The sequence below is a fragment of the Microcebus murinus genome, chromosome 15 (genome assembly GCF_040939455.1).
Source record: "Microcebus murinus isolate Inina chromosome 15, M.murinus_Inina_mat1.0, whole genome shotgun sequence".
Lineage (NCBI taxonomy): Eukaryota > Metazoa > Chordata > Mammalia > Primates > Cheirogaleidae > Microcebus > Microcebus murinus.
In genome coordinates this window covers 78,912,873-78,934,621 of record NC_134118.1, presented here as the reverse complement: position 1 = coordinate 78,934,621, position 21,749 = coordinate 78,912,873, and the positions used below count along the sequence as shown (strand labels likewise).

Sequence of the window (21,749 nt, the reverse complement as noted above, 5' to 3'; positions counted from 1 at the left end):
CCAGGTAAAGGGCTTGGGAGGAACTTGCAGGGAAGAACTGAACCTATAGAGCCTGTGCCACGACCTTCTAAGCAAGGGCTGGGTTTTTCTTGGAGGCTGCTCGCCGCTGGGGATCCTCTGCCCATACCCTGGAATACAGAGGAGCCAGTGTGGGTACCTCAGTGGCCCTTACCCTCTGAAAAGTTACTCGCGGCCCATAAGCTAGTGCAAGAGCAGCTTACTCTTGGGCATCTTGAACCCTCTCATTCTCCTTGGAATACTCCTATTTTTGTGATTAAGAAAAGGTCTGGTAAATGGAGACTGTTGCATGACTTTAGAGCAATTAATGCCCAGATGCAGCTTATGGGGCCTGTTCAAAGAGGACTGCCCCTTCTCTCAGCTTTGCCTAAACATTGGAGTCTAATTATCTTGGACATTAAAGACTGTTTTTTCTCTATTCCCTTGCATCCACAAGATAAAAGCAGATTTGCATTCACGCTTCCTTCCATAAACCATGAGCAGCCTGATGCAAGATATCAATGGCAGGTTTTGCCTCAGGGCATGGCTAACAGTCCCACTATGTGCCAACTTTATGTGGCCTCAGCTATCCAGCCGGTTAGGCAGAAGTTTTCAAAGGTAAAAATTATACACTATATAGATGATATTCTCTTGTGTCATTATGATGATGGCGTGCCAAGAGTACTGTCTTTTCTGTATTTACAGAAATTAGGAATACTATTCAAAATAGGAAAAACCCATTTTCCATTCAGCATATCAGAGCTCATTCCTTGTTACCTAGACCTATGGCTGCAGGAAATGCTATGGCAGATCGCACCACTCGCGCCCTCTGGGTGTCTGATGGCCACGCCGCCGCCATAGACTTTCATAAACTTTATCATGTGCCAGCTGAAACCTTACGACTTAAGTTCAACATCACACGTGCAGATGCTCGTGAAATTGTACTGCAATGTCCAAATTGTGCTCCTTATCGCACTATTGTTCATACAGGCGTAAATCCTAGGGGTTTGCGTCCTCTACATATGTGGCAAATGGATGTAACTCATGTCCCATCCTTTGGAAAGCTTCAGTATGTTCACGTGTCTGTTGACACGTGCTCAGGCGTCCTTCATGCCACGCCTCTGGCTGGAGAAAAGGCAAGTTACGTTATCATTCACTGCCTAGAAGCTTGGGCAGCCTGGGGCAAGCCCCGGGTTATTAAGACAAATAATGGCCCGGCTTATACCTCAAAATCTTTTCAGCAGTTTTGCACTCGCTTGGGTGTGGAGCACCGTACCGGTCTTCCCTACAACCCTCAAGCGCAAGGCATCGTGGAACGTGCTCACGGCACGCTCAAAATGTACTTACAAAAACAAAAAGGGGGAGATGCCCTACAGCTAGGGCTATCACCCAAAGGACGCCTTTCCTTTGCTCTCTTTACTTTAAATTTTTTAAATTTAGATGTCAAGGGACGTTCGGCAGCAGACAGGCATGTCACGCCTGCTCCGCCACAGAAAGAATTAGTGAAGTGGAAAGATGTGTTGTCTAATCTATGGAAAGGCCCGGATCCAGTGTTAATGAGATCCAGGGGAGCTATTTGTATTTTTCCACAGGACCAGGACAATCCCATCTGGGTGCCCACGCGGCTGACCAGAACGGTGCAGCAGCCTCTGGAGCAGCATGAAGACGTGCTGGCTACTCCTCCTGACGACAGCATGGATGATCGCGAGGACGGCAGCGGAGCCACGCTGGAGGATCCTGTCAGTGCCTCCTCTGCCGATGCCTGTGACACATAACTCACCAATTTTCCCTCGCTTCTTTTCTACTAATGTTTCCTTGGACACTGCGTACATGCCGTTGGACACACAGAGTAGTAAACTGAAGGGAAATAGATCCTTCTCCTTGAAGGGGACTTTGTGTTTTGTGTGGGGTTAACGGAAGCTGCACAGACTTGGCCCCCCTGTCCATTGGTGGCTGGGGGTATGGCAAGGAATGCTAGTTTCGCATGGAATCCTAGCGACTCTTTTAAAGGTTCTGTGAGGGTGATTGCGGGAGGGCAAAACGCGACCTTTGCCCCTATACCTGTCTGGGTTTGGCCCCCGTTTATCTGGGTAGTATCCACGGAAAAACCCTCTGGTACACATGTGAATTGTTCCTCTAATACGTGCAATTATACATTGTGTTAAAATGCCGTGCCTCACCCCTCTGCCATTGTTACTTGCTTGCCTAGATACATTCCTGTTCCTGTTGAAGCTCCTAGCTCTGACTTTGTTTCGGTCTTGCAGCCACGGACCATGTGGTATTGGCACAGACATTTGCTGCGCTTGAACTGAGACAGTCTGCACAGGTGTGGTTGACCATGCTAAAAGGTTAGCCTAGTTTTGGGTTGCACCCGCTCCTACCCCCAGGTATTTTAGTAGACATGGCCTTTGCACTCTGAGGGGTCTCTCCCATTGCACCAAATAAGGCATGTCTCCTATCCCACAGCCAGCCTTTGCACACCTCCGAGTTGTGCTCATTGCACGAGGATAGGTGGTTGCTGGTGAAAGTGAGGCTCTGCAACCTTGATCGCACGGTCGAAGGATGGTGCTGAACGGTTGCTCAGCTCTCATTAAATTAATAAAACAGGGGGAGATGTGGGGCGCGGTGTCAACGCCATTACAAGTTGGCGCCTGTTTCCGGCTTTGCCTAGAGCAGCTAACAAGTTCAGCGCACGCATAATTGTCGGTTGCCCTGTGGCGCGAGAATGCAAACAAAGGGTCCTGATATGGGCTAATGCTTTGGTGGCTCGACAGTTGAGCGGCCTATCCCAGCTTAGGGGTTGTACTTCTGGGGTATATAGTGGCCTGCGCGCTGCCGGGCTGGGTCTTTCGCATCATGTAAGTTTAAAGGGAACCCCATTAAAGCACGGTCAGAAGAACTCCTGTTGCCGCGTCTTCCTTGCTGGCGAGGCGGGCGCGACAGGGTGGGGTGGCGTGGTTTGGGGGGCGCTGAAGAAATCAGTCCCCTCCATCTCCTACCTCTGGAAAACGCCCAAGCCCGTGGAGAACTGCCGGCACCGCTTCGTGGGGGCCGGGACCCTCCTCCGTGTCCTCCTGTGGCCCAGTCCAAGGGGCCAGGGCCTGGCCGGGGCTGCTTTGGACCCCGACCACCCTGGCGTGTGGACTCGCTAAAAATCGGCCATTAGATATTGGATTCCAGCTTCCTGGAGGTCATTTCACTAATGAGTGCACCGGAAAGAGTTTCCTAATCCATCTGTGAGGGTGGCAACTGAAGGAGAATTTTAAAGCTGACAGAATAGGCGAGGGAAGGCATAGGAGATTTCCACACCCAGCAAGGAAGACTTTCCCGAAATGGAAGAAAGAAACGAGCAAACAGAGACACCGGTAGCCCGCCCGGAAAAGAGTCTGCCCCTGAGAGAAAGCACCCTGACCAGGTTCACCCGTGGGTGGGTGGCGAGCTAGCGGCATTCAGAAGAGCGAGGCCCGCAGTCTGTGCGGAAGACACCTGCGCTCGGGTGTGTGTGGCGGCGCGATTCACAAGCAGCTCTAGATGTTAAACCAAGGAGAAGCCAGGGAGTTCCCAACGCCCCAGGTGTCCTCAGCCCACGACTGGCTGCTGTGGGAATGCGAAGCCCGGCTCCTTGTCTCAGAGCGGGGTTCCCAGGAGGATCAGGCTGAAGCTGGGACTTGGCCTCAAAGTGTCCCCTCGCATGGCCACCCCCTTCCCCTTCCTGCTCCTCTACTCCTGGTGCCCCTCCATCCAGGGGCCAGACCTTAAAGAGTCACCGCAAGAGAATCCTGGTCCCAAAGGAGCCTTCTGGGGGACCGGTGCTGAGAGAGGTTGTGGGCATGGCCCGCTGGGGCTCTGCCCGACCCAGGGCTGAGAGATGCCACCTCCCAGCTCTGGGTCCCTGCAGGAAGTGTTGGCAAGCACAGGGCCGGTCCTCCAAAGGCCCAGGTGCAGGGAGCCCAGGCCAAGCAGCCTGTGGAAGAAGCCACATGCCGTGCCACCCCGGGAACAGGACTGCAGGCCCCGGCCCTTCCCACCTCCTCCTCCTCCTCCTCCTCCTCCCCCCCCCCGCCCCGCCCCCACAGGGCACAGGGCTCAGAGACACCTCAGACTCTTGCTACCCAAAGTGCAAAGGGCATCAGTTGCTCCTCCAACCCCCCCCCCCGCCCAGCAGACCACGTTGTCCAGCCAGCCCCCGGGCCTCCCTGGGGTGCCCAGCACAAAAGTGCAGACACCCACCGGACCCTCAGTCTCAGTTTTCGGAGGTTTTTGCCACTCTAAGGACCCGCAGGCCAGCTGGGCCTTCGGGCAGGACAGAGAGCCCCGGAATCCGACGTGGAGAGCTGCGTGTACGTCCCCATCAGGAGGCGGTCCCCACCTCCGCGGCTCTCCCCTTGCGGGGAGCGGCAGCCCAGCCGGCAGCCGCAGGGCCTCAGGGAAGACACCAGGCTGGGCCCCCGCGGCACAGCGGGGGCACGTCCCCCGCACTCACGCGACTTAGGGACGGCTGCTGGAGACTGCTGCGGCCACCCTGCTGCCGGGTTTCTGGAGGGCTTCCTGGAAGCAGCATCCACACCAAGCCCTTGGAAGGCCCAGGCGACGGAGGAGCCGGTCAGGCAGGGGCCGAGGATGGTGAGAGGCCGGGCGGGAAGGAGCGTGTCAGGCAGGGGCAGAGGACGGTGACCGGCCGGGCGGGGAGGAGCCGGTCAGGCGGGGGCCCAGGACAGTGACGGGCCTGGCCGGGGAGGAGTGCGTCAGGCAGGGGCAGAGGAGACGGGCTGGGTAAGGGTTAGGGTTACAGTTAGGGCACAATTCACAATCCCAAAGACGTGGAAGCGACCCGAGTGCCCATCCATCCAGGAGTGCATCAATAAAATGTGGCGCGTGGACACCACGGAGTGCCATTCGGCTGTGAGGAGCAGCGGTGAGAGGGCGCCTCTCGTGTTCTCCTGGCCAGAGCTGGAACCCGTTCCAGTAAGCCAAGTATCCCAAGAATGGACACACGAGCACCACGTGAGCGCGCTCACCAGCAAATTGGTACGAACGGATGGACGCCTAAGTGGACAGAGAGGAATCACCTTCATCGGGTGGGTGTCGGGCGGGCGGGTGGGGGGAGGGGAGGGGCATACACATCCATTAGGCATGGGGTGGGTGCGCACCGACTGGGGGATGGGCGCACTTGAAGCTCTGACCCGAGGGGGGAGGCTTGGAGAGGGCAAGGCACCCGACCTTAACATTGGTACCCCCACAATACGCTGGAACAACATGAGAGGTATATGAATAAGAACACAGGGGGGGCCGGGCGCGGTGGCTCACGCCTGTAATCCTAGCTCTCTGGGAGGCCGAGGCGGGCGGATTGCTCCAGGTCAGGAGTTCGAAACCAGCCTGAGCAAGAGCGAGACCCCGTCTCTACTAAAAATAGAAAGAAATTAATTGGCCAACTAATATATAGAGAAAAACACAGCCGGGCGTGGTGGTGCATGCCTGTAGTCCCAACTACTCGGGAGGCTGAGGCAGCAGGATTGCTTGAGCCCGGAGATTGAGGTTGCTGTGAGCTAGGCTGACGCCATGGCACTCACTCTAGCCTGGGCAGCAAAACGAGACTCTGTCTCAAAAAAAAAAAAAAAAAGAACACAGGGGGGAGGGCGGCACGGGCAACACATGTCACCTGAATACTTGTACTCCCATCATCTGCTTGAAAAGAGAGAGAAAAGAAAATGCAATCCTAGAGGTAAGAGACACTTTTTAAAAATAATGAATCCGAAGAGAAAAGTAAAAGGAGGCCTGTGGAGCAGGTCTGGGTGTGACTCCGGATCCCCCAACATCAGGTGCCACCACCAAAGATTCCTGCGTGTAGCCCATAGAACCCCAAAAGCAACGGGATGAGTTCTGGTCACATACTCCCTCAAAATGACATCCTGGCCTTCTTCTGGAACTCCCTCCCCTCTCAGACTCTCAAGGTTTCCTCCAGCGTGTCGGTTCCCACAGAGCAGACCTTTGGTCTGAGACCTGACAGTCCAGAAGCCACGCATGCTGCCGCGTGGCGGCGGTGTCGCGGCTTGGGACAAGAGGAGGCCCCACGGTGCGGGCTGGGGCGCCAGGCACCGCGCGGGCGCTGAGGGTGGGGGTGACCCCCACCCCGGGCCGCCGCCGCGCTCCCAGAAAGGGGACAGAACAAGAGGCAAGAAAAAAAAAAAAAAAAAAAGCAGCAGCCTGTGGCACCCGGTATTCCCAGGCGGTCTCCCATCCAAGTACTAACCAGGCCCGACCCTGCTTAGCTTCCGAGACCAGACGAGATCGGGGGCGTTCAGGGTGGTGTGGCCCTAGACGGCGGCGGAGGGCGCCCCTGCCCCGCTCGAGAAGCCGAGCCTCTCTGGGCTTCCCCGCCGCCGCCTCCCGCCCCAGGCCCCGCGCCGGGCGGGGCCGGGCCGGCCGGGTCCCGCGGGCTCCCAGGGACGGGGGTGATGGGCGGGGCGGGGCGGGGCGGGGCGGGGTGGGGGGCTGTCTCTCTATACACACACACACACACTCACACTCACTCACACTCACACAAGATGCGCCTCCACGGCTGGACTCGCCAAGGTGGAGCCCTCCCAGCCCCCCTCGTCTCCTCGCCCGGCCTCCTTCACCTACCCGCTGCCCACCCCCAGCGCGTCGCTGCCGCTGACTGCGCACGCGCGGGACGCTCGCCCTTTGACCCCAGCCAGGGGCCGCCCTCCCCCACAACCCCTTTCAGCTGCGCCCCCCCCCTCGCCCTGTGGGTGGGCTGCCGCCTATTCCCCCGGGCCAGGGCTGGGGCACAGCCAGTGTATGGGGCGTCTCTCTCTGGGGATGTGTCCCATGGGTGGGGTGGGGTGGCGTGGTTTGGGGGGCGCTGAAGAAATCAGTCCCCTCCATCTCCTACCTCTGGAAAACGCCCAAGCCCGTGGAGAACTGCCGGCACCGCTTCGTGGGGGCCGGGACCCTCCTCCGTGTCCTCCTGTGGCCCAGTCCAACGGGCCTGGGCCTGGCCGGGGCTGCATTGGACCCCGACCACCCTGGCGTGTGGACTCGCTAAAAATCGGCCATTAGATATTGGATTCCAGCTTCCTGGAGGTCATTTCACTAATGAGTGCACCGGAAAGAGTTTCCTAATCCATCTGTCAGGGTGGCAACTGAAGGAGAATTTTAAAGCTGACAGAATAGGCGAGGGAAGGCATAGGAGATTTCCACACCCAGCAAGGAAGACTTTCCCGAAATGGAAGAAAGAAACGAGCAAACAGAGACACCGGTAGCCCGCCCGGAAAAGAGTCTGCCCCTGAGAGAAAGCACCCTGACCAGGTTCACCCGTGGGTGGGTGGCGAGCTAGCGGCATTCAGAAGAGCGAGGCCCGCAGTCTGTGCGGAAGACACCTGCGCTCGGGTGTGTGTGGCGGCGCGATTCACAAGCAGCTCTAGATGTTAAACCAAGGAGAAGCCAGGGAGTTCCCAACGCCCCAGGTGTCCTCAGCCCACGACTGGCTGCTGTGGGAATGCGAAGCCCGGCTCCTTGTCTCAGAGCGGGGTTCCCAGGAGGATCAGGCTGAAGCTGGGACTTGGCCTCAAAGTGTCCCCTCGCATGGCCACCCCCTTCCCCTTCCTGCTCCTCTACTCCTGGTGCCCCTCCATCCAGGGGCCAGACCTTAAAGAGTCACCGCAAGAGAATCCTGGTCCCAAAGGAGCCTTCTGGGGGACCGGTGCTGAGAGAGGTTGTGGGCATGGCCCGCTGGGGCTCTGCCCGACCCAGGGCTGAGAGATGCCACCTCCCAGCTCTGGGTCCCTGCAGGAAGTGTTGGCAAGCACAGGGCCGGTCCTCCAAAGGCCCAGGTGCAGGGAGCCCAGGCCAAGCAGCCTGTGGAAGAAGCCACTTGCCGTGCCACCCCGGGAACAGGACTGCAGGCCCCGGCCCTTCCCACCTCCTCCTCCTCCTCCTCCTCCTCCCCCCCGCCCCGCCCCCACAGGGCACAGGGCTCAGAGACACCTCAGACTCTTGCTACCCAAAGTGCAAAGGGCATCAGTTGCTCCTCCAACCCCCCCCCCCCCCGCCCAGCAGACCACGTTGTCCAGCCAGCCCCCGGGCCTCCCTGGGGTGCCCAGCACAAAAGTGCAGACACCCACCGGACCCTCAGTCTCAGTTTTCGGAGGTTTTTGCCACTCTAAGGACCCGCAGGCCAGCTGGGCCTTCGGGCAGGACAGAGAGCCCCGGAATCCGACGTGGAGAGCTGCGTGTACGTCCCCATCAGGAGGCGGTCCCCACCTCCGCGGCTCTCCCCTTGCGGGGAGCGGCAGCCCAGCCGGCAGCCGCAGGGCCTCAGGGAAGACACCAGGCTGGGCCCCCGCGGCACAGCGGGGGCACGTCCCCCGCACTCACGCGACTTAGGGACGGCTGCTGGAGACTGCTGCGGCCACCCTGCTGCCGGGTTTCTGGAGGGCTTCCTGGAAGCAGCATCCACACCAAGCCCTTGGAAGGCCCAGGCGACGGAGGAGCCGGTCAGGCAGGGGCCGAGGATGGTGAGAGGCCGGGCGGGAAGGAGCGTGTCAGGCAGGGGCAGAGGACGGTGACCGGCCGGGCGGGGAGGAGCCGGTCAGGCGGGGGCCCAGGACAGTGACGGGCCTGGCCGGGGAGGAGTGCGTCAGGCAGGGGCAGAGGAGACGGGCTGGGTAAGGGTTAGGGTTACAGTTAGGGCACAATTCACAATCCCAAAGACGTGGAAGCGACCCGAGTGCCCATCCATCCAGGAGTGCATCAATAAAATGTGGCGCGTGGACACCACGGAGTGCCATTCGGCTGTGAGGAGCAGCGGTGAGAGGGCGCCTCTCGTGTTCTCCTGGCCAGAGCTGGAACCCGTTCCAGTAAGCCAAGTATCCCAAGAATGGACACACGAGCACCACGTGAGCGCGCTCACCAGCAAATTGGTACGAACGGATGGACGCCTAAGTGGACAGAGAGGAATCACCTTCATCGGGTGGGTGTCGGGCGGGCGGGTGGGGGGAGGGGAGGGGCATACACATCCATTAGGCATGGGGTGGGTGCGCACCGACTGGGGGATGGGCGCACTTGAAGCTCTGACCCGAGGGGGGAGGCTTGGAGAGGGCAAGGCACCCGACCTTAACATTGGTACCCCCACAATACGCTGGAACAACATGAGAGGTATATGAATAAGAACACAGGGGGGGCCGGGCGCGGTGGCTCACGCCTGTAATCCTAGCTCTCTGGGAGGCCGAGGCGGGCGGATTGCTCCAGGTCAGGAGTTCGAAACCAGCCTGAGCAAGAGCGAGACCCCGTCTCTACTAAAAATAGAAAGAAATTAATTGGCCAACTAATATATAGAGAAAAACACAGCCGGGCGTGGTGGTGCATGCCTGTAGTCCCAACTACTCGGGAGGCTGAGGCAGCAGGATTGCTTGAGCCCGGAGATTGAGGTTGCTGTGAGCTAGGCTGACGCCATGGCACTCACTCTAGCCTGGGCAGCAAAACGAGACTCTGTCTCAAAAAAAAAAAAAAAAAAGAACACAGGGGGGAGGGCGGCACGGGCAACACATGTCACCTGAATACTTGTACTCCCATCATCTGCTTGAAAAGAGAGAGAAAAGAAAATGCAATCCTAGAGGTAAGAGACACTTTTTAAAAATAATGAATCCGAAGAGAAAAGTAAAAGGAGGCCTGTGGAGCAGGTCTGGGTGTGACTCCGGATCCCCCAACATCAGGTGCCACCACCAAAGATTCCTGCGTGTAGCCCATAGAACCCCAAAAGCAACGGGATGAGTTCTGGTCACATACTCCCTCAAAATGACATCCTGGCCTTCTTCTGGAACTCCCTCCCCTCTCAGACTCTCAAGGTTTCCTCCAGCGTGTCGGTTCCCACAGAGCAGACCTTTGGTCTGAGACCTGACAGTCCAGAAGCCACGCATGCTGCCGCGTGGCGGCGGTGTCGCGGCTTGGGACAAGAGGAGGCCCCACGGTGCGGGCTGGGGCGCCAGGCACCGCGCGGGCGCTGAGGGTGGGGGTGACCCCCACCCCGGGCCGCCGCCGCGCTCCCAGAAAGGGGACAGAACAAGAGGCAAGAAAAAAAAAAAAAAAAAAAGCAGCAGCCTGTGGCACCCGGTATTCCCAGGCGGTCTCCCATCCAAGTACTAACCAGGCCCGACCCTGCTTAGCTTCCGAGACCAGACGAGATCGGGGGCGTTCAGGGTGGTGTGGCCCTAGACGGCGGCGGAGGGCGCCCCTGCCCCGCTCGAGAAGCCGAGCCTCTCTGGGCTTCCCCGCCGCCGCCTCCCGCCCCAGGCCCCGCGCCGGGCGGGGCCGGGCCGGCCGGGTCCCGCGGGCTCCCAGGGACGGGGGTGATGGGCGGGGCGGGGCGGGGCGGGGTGGGGGGCTGTCTCTCTATACACACACACACACACTCACACTCACTCACACTCACACAAGATGCGCCTCCACGGCTGGACTCGCCAAGGTGGAGCCCTCCCAGCCCCCCTCGTCTCCTCGCCCGGCCTCCTTCACCTACCCGCTGCCCACCCCCAGCGCGTCGCTGCCGCTGACTGCGCACGCGCGGGACGCTCGCCCTTTGACCCCAGCCAGGGGCCGCCCTCCCCCACAACCCCTTTCAGCTGCGCCCCCCCCCTCGCCCTGTGGGTGGGCTGCCGCCTATTCCCCCGGGCCAGGGCTGGGGCACAGCCAGTGTATGGGGCGTCTCTCTCTGGGGATGTGTCCCATGGGTGGGGTGGGGTGGCGTGGTTTGGGGGGCGCTGAAGAAATCAGTCCCCTCCATCTCCTACCTCTGGAAAACGCCCAAGCCCGTGGAGAACTGCCGGCACCGCTTCGTGGGGGCCGGGACCCTCCTCCGTGTCCTCCTGTGGCCCAGTCCAACGGGCCTGGGCCTGGCCGGGGCTGCATTGGACCCCGACCACCCTGGCGTGTGGACTCGCTAAAAATCGGCCATTAGATATTGGATTCCAGCTTCCTGGAGGTCATTTCACTAATGAGTGCACCGGAAAGAGTTTCCTAATCCATCTGTCAGGGTGGCAACTGAAGGAGAATTTTAAAGCTGACAGAATAGGCGAGGGAAGGCATAGGAGATTTCCACACCCAGCAAGGAAGACTTTCCCGAAATGGAAGAAAGAAACGAGCAAACAGAGACACCGGTAGCCCGCCCGGAAAAGAGTCTGCCCCTGAGAGAAAGCACCCTGACCAGGTTCACCCGTGGGTGGGTGGCGAGCTAGCGGCATTCAGAAGAGCGAGGCCCGCAGTCTGTGCGGAAGACACCTGCGCTCGGGTGTGTGTGGCGGCGCGATTCACAAGCAGCTCTAGATGTTAAACCAAGGAGAAGCCAGGGAGTTCCCAACGCCCCAGGTGTCCTCAGCCCACGACTGGCTGCTGTGGGAATGCGAAGCCCGGCTCCTTGTCTCAGAGCGGGGTTCCCAGGAGGATCAGGCTGAAGCTGGGACTTGGCCTCAAAGTGTCCCCTCGCATGGCCACCCCCTTCCCCTTCCTGCTCCTCTACTCCTGGTGCCCCTCCATCCAGGGGCCAGACCTTAAAGAGTCACCGCAAGAGAATCCTGGTCCCAAAGGAGCCTTCTGGGGGACCGGTGCTGAGAGAGGTTGTGGGCATGGCCCGCTGGGGCTCTGCCCGACCCAGGGCTGAGAGATGCCACCTCCCAGCTCTGGGTCCCTGCAGGAAGTGTTGGCAAGCACAGGGCCGGTCCTCCAAAGGCCCAGGTGCAGGGAGCCCAGGCCAAGCAGCCTGTGGAAGAAGCCACTTGCCGTGCCACCCCGGGAACAGGACTGCAGGCCCCGGCCCTTCCCACCTCCTCCTCCTCCTCCTCCTCCTCCCCCCCGCCCCGCCCCCACAGGGCACAGGGCTCAGAGACACCTCAGACTCTTGCTACCCAAAGTGCAAAGGGCATCAGTTGCTCCTCCAACCCCCCCCCCCCCGCCCAGCAGACCACGTTGTCCAGCCAGCCCCCGGGCCTCCCTGGGGTGCCCAGCACAAAAGTGCAGACACCCACCGGACCCTCAGTCTCAGTTTTCGGAGGTTTTTGCCACTCTAAGGACCCGCAGGCCAGCTGGGCCTTCGGGCAGGACAGAGAGCCCCGGAATCCGACGTGGAGAGCTGCGTGTACGTCCCCATCAGGAGGCGGTCCCCACCTCCGCGGCTCTCCCCTTGCTGGGAGCGGCAGCCCAGCCGGCAGCCGCAGGGCCTCAGGGAAGACACCAGGCTGGGCCCCCGCGGCACAGCGGGGGCACGTCCCCCGCACTCACGCGACTTAGGGACGGCTGCTGGAGACTGCTGCGGCCACCCTGCTGCCGGGTTTCTGGAGGGCTTCCTGGAAGCAGCATCCACACCAAGCCCTTGGAAGGCCCAGGCGACGGAGGAGCCGGTCAGGCAGGGGCCGAGGACGGTGAGAGGCCGGGCGGGAAGGAGCGTGTCAGGCAGGGGCAGAGGACGGTGACCGGCCGGGCGGGGAGGAGCCGGTCAGGCGGGGGCCCAGGACAGTGACGGGCCTGGCCGGGGAGGAGTGCGTCAGGCAGGGGCAGAGGAGACGGGCTGGGTAAGGGTTAGGGTTACAGTTAGGGCACAATTCACAATCCCAAAGACGTGGAAGCGACCCGAGTGCCCATCCATCCAGGAGTGCATCAATAAAATGTGGCGCGTGGACACCACGGAGTGCCATTCGGCTGTGAGGAGCAGCGGTGAGAGGGCGCCTCTCGTGTTCTCCTGGCCAGAGCTGGAACCCGTTCCAGGAAGCCAAGTATCCCAAGAATGGACACACGAGCACCACGTGAGCGCGCTCACCAGCAAATTGGTACGAACGGATGGACGCCTAAGTGGACAGAGAGGAATCACCTTCATCGGGTGGGTGTCGGGCGGGCGGGTGGGGGGAGGGGAGGGGCATACACATCCATTAGGCATGGGGTGGGTGCGCACCGACTGGGGGATGGGCGCACTTGAAGCTCTGACCCGAGGGGGGAGGCTTGGAGAGGGCAAGGCACCCGACCTTAACATTGGTACCCCCACAATACGCTGGAACAACATGAGAGGTATATGAATAAGAACACAGGGGGGGCCGGGCGCGGTGGCTCACGCCTGTAATCCTAGCTCTCTGGGAGGCCGAGGCGGGCGGATTGCTCCAGGTCAGGAGTTCGAAACCAGCCTGAGCAAGAGCGAGACCCCGTCTCTACTAAAAATAGAAAGAAATTAATTGGCCAACTAATATATAGAGAAAAACACAGCCGGGCGTGGTGGTGCATGCCTGTAGTCCCAACTACTCGGGAGGCTGAGGCAGCAGGATTGCTTGAGCCCGGAGATTGAGGTTGCTGTGAGCTAGGCTGACGCCATGGCACTCACTCTAGCCTGGGCAGCAAAACGAGACTCTGTCTCAAAAAAAAAAAAAAAAAGAACACAGGGGGGAGGGCGGCACGGGCAACACATGTCACCTGAATACTTGTACTCCCATCATCTGCTTGAAAAGAGAGAGAAAAGAAAATGCAATCCTAGAGGTAAGAGACACTTTTTAAAAATAATGAATCCGAAGAGAAAAGTAAAAGGAGGCCTGTGGAGCAGGTCTGGGTGTGACTCCGGATCCCCCAACATCAGGTGCCACCACCAAAGATTCCTGCGTGTAGCCCATAGAACCCCAAAAGCAACGGGATGAGTTCTGGTCACATACTCCCTCAAAATGACATCCTGGCCTTCTTCTGGAACTCCCTCCCCTCTCAGACTCTCAAGGTTTCCTCCAGCGTGTCGGTTCCCACAGAGCAGACCTTTGGTCTGAGACCTGACAGTCCAGAAGCCACGCATGCTGCCGCGTGGCGGCGGTGTCGCGGCTTGGGACAAGAGGAGGCCCCACGGTGCGGGCTGGGGCGCCAGGCACCGCGCGGGCGCTGAGGGTGGGGGTGACCCCCACCCCGGGCCGCCGCCGCGCTCCCAGAAAGGGGACAGAACAAGAGGCAAGAAAAAAAAAAAAAAAAAAAGCAGCAGCCTGTGGCACCCGGTATTCCCAGGCGGTCTCCCATCCAAGTACTAACCAGGCCCGACCCTGCTTAGCTTCCGAGACCAGACGAGATCGGGGGCGTTCAGGGTGGTGTGGCCCTAGACGGCGGCGGAGGGCGCCCCTGCCCCGCTCGAGAAGCCGAGCCTCTCTGGGCTTCCCCGCCGCCGCCTCCCGCCCCAGGCCCCGCGCCGGGCGGGGCCGGGCCGGCCGGGTCCCGCGGGCTCCCAGGGACAGGGGTGATGGGCGGGGCGGGGCGGGGCGGGGTGGGGGGCTGTCTCTCTATACACACACACACACACTCACACTCACTCACACTCACACAAGATGCGCCTCCACGGCTGGACTCGCCAAGGTGGAGCCCTCCCAGCCCCCCTCGTCTCCTCGCCCGGCCTCCTTCACCTACCCGCTGCCCACCCCCAGCGCGTCGCTGCCGCTGACTGCGCACGCGCGGGACGCTCGCCCTTTGACCCCAGCCAGGGGCCGCCCTCCCCCACAACCCCTTTCAGCTGCGCCCCCCCCCTCGCCCTGTGGGTGGGCTGCCGCCTATTCCCCCGGGCCAGGGCTGGGGCACAGCCAGTGTATGGGGCGTCTCTCTCTGGGGATGTGTCCCATGGGTGGGGTGGGGTGGCGTGGTTTGGGGGGCGCTGAAGAAATCAGTCCCCTCCATCTCCTACCTCTGGAAAACGCCCAAGCCCGTGGAGAACTGCCGGCACCGCTTCGTGGGGGCCGGGACCCTCCTCCGTGTCCTCCTGTGGCCCAGTCCAACGGGCCTGGGCCTGGCCGGGGCTGCATTGGACCCCGACCACCCTGGCGTGTGGACTCGCTAAAAATCGGCCATTAGATATTGGATTCCAGCTTCCTGGAGGTCATTTCACTAATGAGTGCACCGGAAAGAGTTTCCTAATCCATCTGTCAGGGTGGCAACTGAAGGAGAATTTTAAAGCTGACAGAATAGGCGAGGGAAGGCATAGGAGATTTCCACACCCAGCAAGGAAGACTTTCCCGAAATGGAAGAAAGAAACGAGCAAACAGAGACACCGGTAGCCCGCCCGGAAAAGAGTCTGCCCCTGAGAGAAAGCACCCTGACCAGGTTCACCCGTGGGTGGGTGGCGAGCTAGCGGCATTCAGAAGAGCGAGGCCCGCAGTCTGTGCGGAAGACACCTGCGCTCGGGTGTGTGTGGCGGCGCGATTCACAAGCAGCTCTAGATGTTAAACCAAGGAGAAGCCAGGGAGTTCCCAACGCCCCAGGTGTCCTCAGCCCACGACTGGCTGCTGTGGGAATGCGAAGCCCGGCTCCTTGTCTCAGAGCGGGGTTCCCAGGAGGATCAGGCTGAAGCTGGGACTTGGCCTCAAAGTGTCCCCTCGCATGGCCACCCCCTTCCCCTTCCTGCTCCTCTACTCCTGGTGCCCCTCCATCCAGGGGCCAGACCTTAAAGAGTCACCGCAAGAGAATCCTGGTCCCAAAGGAGCCTTCTGGGGGACCGGTGCTGAGAGAGGTTGTGGGCATGGCCCGCTGGGGCTCTGCCCGACCCAGGGCTGAGAGATGCCACCTCCCAGCTCTGGGTCCCTGCAGGAAGTGTTGGCAAGCACAGGGCCGGTCCTCCAAAGGCCCAGGTGCAGGGAGCCCAGGCCAAGCAGCCTGTGGAAGAAGCCACTTGCCGTGCCACCCCGGGAACAGGACTGCAGGCCCCGGCCCTTCCCACCTCCTCCTCCTCCTCCTCCTCCTCCCCCCCGCCCCGCCCCCACAGGGCACAGGGCTCAGAGACACCTCAGACTCTTGCTACCCAAAGTGCAAAGGGCATCAGTTGCTCCTCCAACCCCCCCCCCCCCCCCCCCGCCCAGCAGACCACGTTGTCCAGCCAGCCCCCGGGCCTCCCTGGGGTGCCCAGCACAAAAGTGCAGACACCCACCGGACCCTCAGTCTCAGTTTTCGGAGGTTTTTGCCACTCTAAGGACCCGCAGGCCAGCTGGGCCTTCGGGCAGGACAGAGAGCCCCGGAATCCGACGTGGAGAGCTGCGTGTACGTCCCCATCAGGAGGCGGTCCCCACCTCCGCGGCTCTCCCCTTGCGGGGAGCGGCAGCCCAGCTGGCAGCCGCAGGGCCTCAGGGAAGACACCAGGCTGGGCCCCCGCGGCACAGCGGGGGCACGTCCCCCGCACTCACGCGACTTAGGGACGGCTGCTGGAGACTGCTGCGGCCACCCTGCTGCCGGGTTTCTGGAGGGCTTCCTGGAAGCAGCATCCACACCAAGCCCTTGGAAGGCCCAGGCGACGGAGGAGCCGGTCAGGCAGGGGCCGAGGATGGTGAGAGGCCGGGCGGGAAGGAGCGTGTCAGGCAGGGGCAGAGGACGGTGACCGGCCGGGCGGGGAGGAGCCGGTCAGGCGGGGGCCCAGGACAGTGACGGGCCTGGCCGGGGAGGAGTGCGTCAGGCAGGGGCAGAGGAGACGGGCTGGGTAAGGGTTAGGGTTACAGTTAGGGCACAATTCACAATCCCAAAGACGTGGAAGCGACCCGAGTGCCCATCCATCCAGGAGTGCATCAATAAAATGTGGCGCGTGGACACCACGGAGTGCCATTCGGCTGTGAGGAGCAGCGGTGAGAGGGCGCCTCTCGTGTTCTCCTGGCCAGAGCTGGAACCCGTTCCAGTAAGCCAAGTATCCCAAGAATGGACACACGAGCACCACGTGAGCGCGCTCACCAGCAAATTGGTACGAACGGATGGACGCCTAAGTGGACAGAGAGGAATCACCTTCATCGGGTGGGTGTCGGGCGGGCGGGTGGGGGGAGGGGAGGGGCATACACATCCATTAGGCATGGGGTGGGTGCGCACCGACTGGGGGATGGGCGCACTTGAAGCTCTGACCCGAGGGGGGAGGCTTGGAGAGGGCAAGGCACCCGACCTTAACATTGGTACCCCCACAATACGCTGGAACAACATGAGAGGTATATGAATAAGAACACAGGGGGGGCCGGGCGCGGTGGCTCACGCCTGTAATCCTAGCTCTCTGGGAGGCCGAGGCGGGCGGATTGCTCCAGGTCAGGAGTTCGAAACCAGCCTGAGCAAGAGCGAGACCCCGTCTCTACTAAAAATAGAAAGAAATTAATTGGCCAACTAATATATAGAGAAAAACACAGCCGGGCGTGGTGGTGCATGCCTGTAGTCCCAACTACTCGGGAGGCTGAGGCAGCAGGATTGCTTGAGCCCGGAGATTGAGGTTGCTGTGAGCTAGGCTGACGCCATGGCACTCACTCTAGCCTGGGCAGCAAAACGAGACTCTGTCTCAAAAAAAAAAAAAAAAAAGAACACAGGGGGGAGGGCGGCACGGGCAACACATGTCACCTGAATACTTGTACTCCCATCATCTGCTTGAAAAGAGAGAGAAAAGAAAATGCAATCCTAGAGGTAAGAGACACTTTTTAAAAATAATGAATCCGAAGAGAAAAGTAAAAGGAGGCCTGTGGAGCAGGTCTGGGTGTGACTCCGGATCCCCCAACATCAGGTGCCACCACCAAAGATTCCTGCGTGTAGCCCATAGAACCCCAAAAGCAACGGGATGAGTTCTGGTCACATACTCCCTCAAAATGACATCCTGGCCTTCTTCTGGAACTCCCTCCCCTCTCAGACTCTCAAGGTTTCCTCCAGCGTGTCGGTTCCCACAGAGCAGACCTTTGGTCTGAGACCTGACAGTCCAGAAGCCACGCATGCTGCCGCGTGGCGGCGGTGTCGCGGCTTGGGACAAGAGGAGGCCCCACGGTGCGGGCTGGGGCGCCAGGCACCGCGCGGGCGCTGAGGGTGGGGGTGACCCCCACCCCGGGCCGCCGCCGCGCTCCCAGAAAGGGGACAGAACAAGAGGCAAGAAAAAAAAAAAAAAAAAAAGCAGCAGCCTGTGGCACCCGGTATTCCCAGGCGGTCTCCCATCCAAGTACTAACCAGGCCCGACCCTGCTTAGCTTCCGAGACCAGACGAGATCGGGGGCGTTCAGGGTGGTGTGGCCCTAGACGGCGGCGGAGGGCGCCCCTGCCCCGCTCGAGAAGCCGAGCCTCTCTGGGCTTCCCCGCCGCCGCCTCCCGCCCCAGGCCCCGCGCCGGGCGGGGCCGGGCCGGCCGGGTCCCGCGGGCTCCCAGGGACGGGGGTGATGGGCGGGGCGGGGCGGGGCGGGGTGGGGGGCTGTCTCTCTATACACACACACACACACTCACACTCACTCACACTCACACAAGATGCGCCTCCACGGCTGGACTCGCCAAGGTGGAGCCCTCCCAGCCCCCCTCGTCTCCTCGCCCGGCCTCCTTCACCTACCCGCTGCCCACCCCCAGCGCGTCGCTGCCGCTGACTGCGCACGCGCGGGACGCTCGCCCTTTGACCCCAGCCAGGGGCCGCCCTCCCCCACAACCCCTTTCAGCTGCGCCCCCCCCCTCGCCCTGTGGGTGGGCTGCCGCCTATTCCCCCGGGCCAGGGCTGGGGCACAGCCAGTGTATGGGGCGTCTCTCTCTGGGGATGTGTCCCATGGGTGGGGTGGGGTGGCGTGGTTTGGGGGGCGCTGAAGAAATCAGTCCCCTCCATCTCCTACCTCTGGAAAACGCCCAAGCCCGTGGAGAACTGCCGGCACCGCTTCGTGGGGGCCGGGACCCTCCTCCGTGTCCTCCTGTGGCCCAGTCCAACGGGCCTGGGCCTGGCCGGGGCTGCATTGGACCCCGACCACCCTGGCGTGTGGACTCGCTAAAAATCGGCCATTAGATATTGGATTCCAGCTTCCTGGAGGTCATTTCACTAATGAGTGCACCGGAAAGAGTTTCCTAATCCATCTGTCAGGGTGGCAACTGAAGGAGAATTTTAAAGCTGACAGAATAGGCGAGGGAAGGCATAGGAGATTTCCACACCCAGCAAGGAAGACTTTCCCGAAATGGAAGAAAGAAACGAGCAAACAGAGACACCGGTAGCCCGCCCGGAAAAGAGTCTGCCCCTGAGAGAAAGCACCCTGACCAGGTTCACCCGTGGGTGGGTGGCGAGCTAGCGGCATTCAGAAGAGCGAGGCCCGCAGTCTGTGCGGAAGACACCTGCGCTCGGGTGTGTGTGGCGGCGCGATTCACAAGCAGCTCTAGATGTTAAACCAAGGAGAAGCCAGGGAGTTCCCAACGCCCCAGGTGTCCTCAGCCCACGACTGGCTGCTGTGGGAATGCGAAGCCCGGCTCCTTGTCTCAGAGCGGGGTTCCCAGGAGGATCAGGCTGAAGCTGGGACTTGGCCTCAAAGTGTCCCCTCGCATGGCCACCCCCTTCCCCTTCCTGCTCCTCTACTCCTGGTGCCCCTCCATCCAGGGGCCAGACCTTAAAGAGTCACCGCAAGAGAATCCTGGTCCCAAAGGAGCCTTCTGGGGGACCGGTGCTGAGAGAGGTTGTGGGCATGGCCCGCTGGGGCTCTGCCCGACCCAGGGCTGAGAGATGCCACCTCCCAGCTCTGGGTCCCTGCAGGAAGTGTTGGCAAGCACAGGGCCGGTCCTCCAAAGGCCCAGGTGCAGGGAGCCCAGGCCAAGCAGCCTGTGGAAGAAGCCACTTGCCGTGCCACCCCGGGAACAGGACTGCAGGCCCCGGCCCTTCCCACCTCCTCCTCCTCCTCCTCCTCCTCCCCCCCGCCCCGCCCCCACAGGGCACAGGGCTCAGAGACACCTCAGACTCTTGCTACCCAAAGTGCAAAGGGCATCAGTTGCTCCTCCAACCCCCCCCCCCCCCCGCCCAGCAGACCACGTTGTCCAGCCAGCCCCCGGGCCTCCCTGGGGTGCCCAGCACAAAAGTGCAGACACCCACCGGACCCTCAGTCTCAGTTTTCGGAGGTTTTTGCCACTCTAAGGACCCGCAGGCCAGCTGGGCCTTCGGGCAGGACAGAGAGCCCCGGAATCCGACGTGGAGAGCTGCGTGTACGTCCCCATCAGGAGGCGGTCCCCACCTCCGCGGCTCTCCCCTTGCGGGGAGCGGCAGCCCAGCCGGCAGCCGCAGGGCCTCAGGGAAGACACCAGGCTGGGCCCCCGCGGCACAGCGGGGGCACGTCCCCCGCACTCACGCGACTTAGGGACGGCTGCTGGAGACTGCTGCGGCCACCCTGCTGCCGGGTTTCTGGAGGGCTTCCTGGAAGCAGCATCCACACCAAGCCCTTGGAAGGCCCAGGCGACGGAGGAGCCGGTCAGGCAGGGGCCGAGGATGGTGAGAGGCCGGGCGGGAAGGAGCGTGTCAGGCAGGGGCAGAGGACGGTGACCGGCCGGGCGGGGAGGAGCCGGTCAGGCGGGGGCCCAGGACAGTGACGGGCCTGGCCGGGGAGGAGTGCGTCAGGCAGGGGCAGAGGAGACGGGCTGGGTAAGGGTTAGGGTTACAGTTAGGGCACAATTCACAATCCCAAAGACGTGGAAGCGACCCGAGTGCCCATCCATCCAGGAGTGCATCAATAAAATGTGGCGCGTGGACACCACGGAGTGCCATTCGGCTGTGAGGAGCAGCGGTGAGAGGGCGCCTCTCGTGTTCTCCTGGCCAGAGCTGGAACCCGTTCCAGTAAGCCAAGTATCCCAAGAATGGACACACGAGCACCACGTGAGCGCGCTCACCAGCAAATTGGTACGAACGGATGGACGCCTAAGTGGACAGAGAGGAATCACCTTCATCGGGTGGGTGTCGGGCGGGCGGGTGGGGGGAGGGGAGGGGCATACACATCCATTAGGCATGGGGTGGGTGCGCACCGACTGGGGGATGGGCGCACTTGAAGCTCTGACCCGAGGGGGGAGGCTTGGAGAGGGCAAGGCACCCGACCTTAACATTGGTACCCCCACAATACGCTGGAACAACATGAGAGGTATATGAATAAGAACACAGGGGGGGCCGGGCGCGGTGGCTCACGCCTGTAATCCAAGCTCTCTGGGAGGCCGAGGCGGGCGGATTGCTCCAGGTCAGGAGTTCGAAACCAGCCTGAGCAAGAGCGAGACCCCGTCTCTACTAAAAATAGAAAGAAATTAATTGGCCAACTAATATATATAGAAAAACACAGCCGGGCGTGGTGGTGCATGCCTGTAGTCCCAACTACTCGGGAGGCTGAGGCAGCAGGATTGCTTGAGCCCGGAGATTGAGGTTGCTGTGAGCTAGGCTGACGCCATGACACTCACTCTAGCCTGGGCAGCAAAACGAGACTCTGTCTCAAAAAAAAAAAAAAAAAAAAGAACACAGGGGGGAGGGCGGCACGGGCAACACATGTCACCTGAATACTTGTACTCCCATCATCTGCTTGAAAAGAGAGAGAAAAGAAAATGCAATCCTAGAGGTAAGAGACACTTTTTAAAAATAATGAATCCAAAGAGAAAAGTAAAAGGAGGCCTGTGGAGCAGGTCTGGGTGTGACTCCGGATCCCCCAACATCAGGTGCCACCACCAAAGATTCCTGCGTGTAGCCCATAGAACCCCAAAAGCAACGGGACGAGTTCTGGTCACATACTCCCTCAAAATGACATCCTGGCCTTCTTCTGGAACTCCCTCCCCTCTCAGACTCTCAAGGTTTCCTCCAGCGTGTCGGTTCCCACAGAGCAGACCTTTGGTCTGAGACCTGACAGTCCAGATGCCACGCATGCTGCCGCGTGGCGGCGGTGTCGCGGCTTGGGACAAGAGGAGGCCCCACGGTGCGGGCTGGGGCGCCAGGCACCGCGCGGGCGCTGAGGGTGGGGGTGACCCCCACCCCGGGCCGCCGCCGCGCTCCCAGAAAGGGGACAGAACAAGAGG

At 61.0% G+C, this 21,749-nt stretch overlaps 1 long non-coding RNA gene and 4 other non-coding genes across 5 annotated transcripts; 1 reads left to right on the top strand and 4 right to left on the bottom strand.

Moving 5' to 3' along the window:
• The first annotated feature begins 104 nt into the window (after positions 1 to 104).
• Positions 105 to 2,896, top strand: LOC142876381 (uncharacterized). The gene is made up of 2 exons (XR_012923286.1): positions 105 to 615; positions 1,590 to 2,896. It is a non-coding gene; the product is annotated as an uncharacterized LOC142876381 (long non-coding RNA).
• A 3,302-nt stretch (positions 2,897 to 6,198) lies between these two features.
• Positions 6,199 to 6,317, bottom strand: LOC142876609 (5S ribosomal RNA). The gene has a single exon (XR_012923509.1). It is a non-coding gene; the product is annotated as a 5S ribosomal RNA (ribosomal RNA).
• Positions 6,318 to 10,095: 3,778 nt separating this feature from the next.
• LOC142876608 (5S ribosomal RNA) lies at positions 10,096 to 10,214 on the bottom strand. The gene has a single exon (XR_012923508.1). It is a non-coding gene; the product is annotated as a 5S ribosomal RNA (ribosomal RNA).
• A 3,771-nt stretch (positions 10,215 to 13,985) lies between these two features.
• Positions 13,986 to 14,104, bottom strand: LOC142876607 (5S ribosomal RNA). Its single transcript, XR_012923507.1, has one exon. It is a non-coding gene; the product is annotated as a 5S ribosomal RNA (ribosomal RNA).
• Positions 14,105 to 17,882: 3,778 nt separating this feature from the next.
• Positions 17,883 to 18,001, bottom strand: LOC142876606 (5S ribosomal RNA). The gene has a single exon (XR_012923506.1). It is a non-coding gene; the product is annotated as a 5S ribosomal RNA (ribosomal RNA).
• Between the last annotated feature and the right edge of the window lie 3,748 nt (positions 18,002 to 21,749).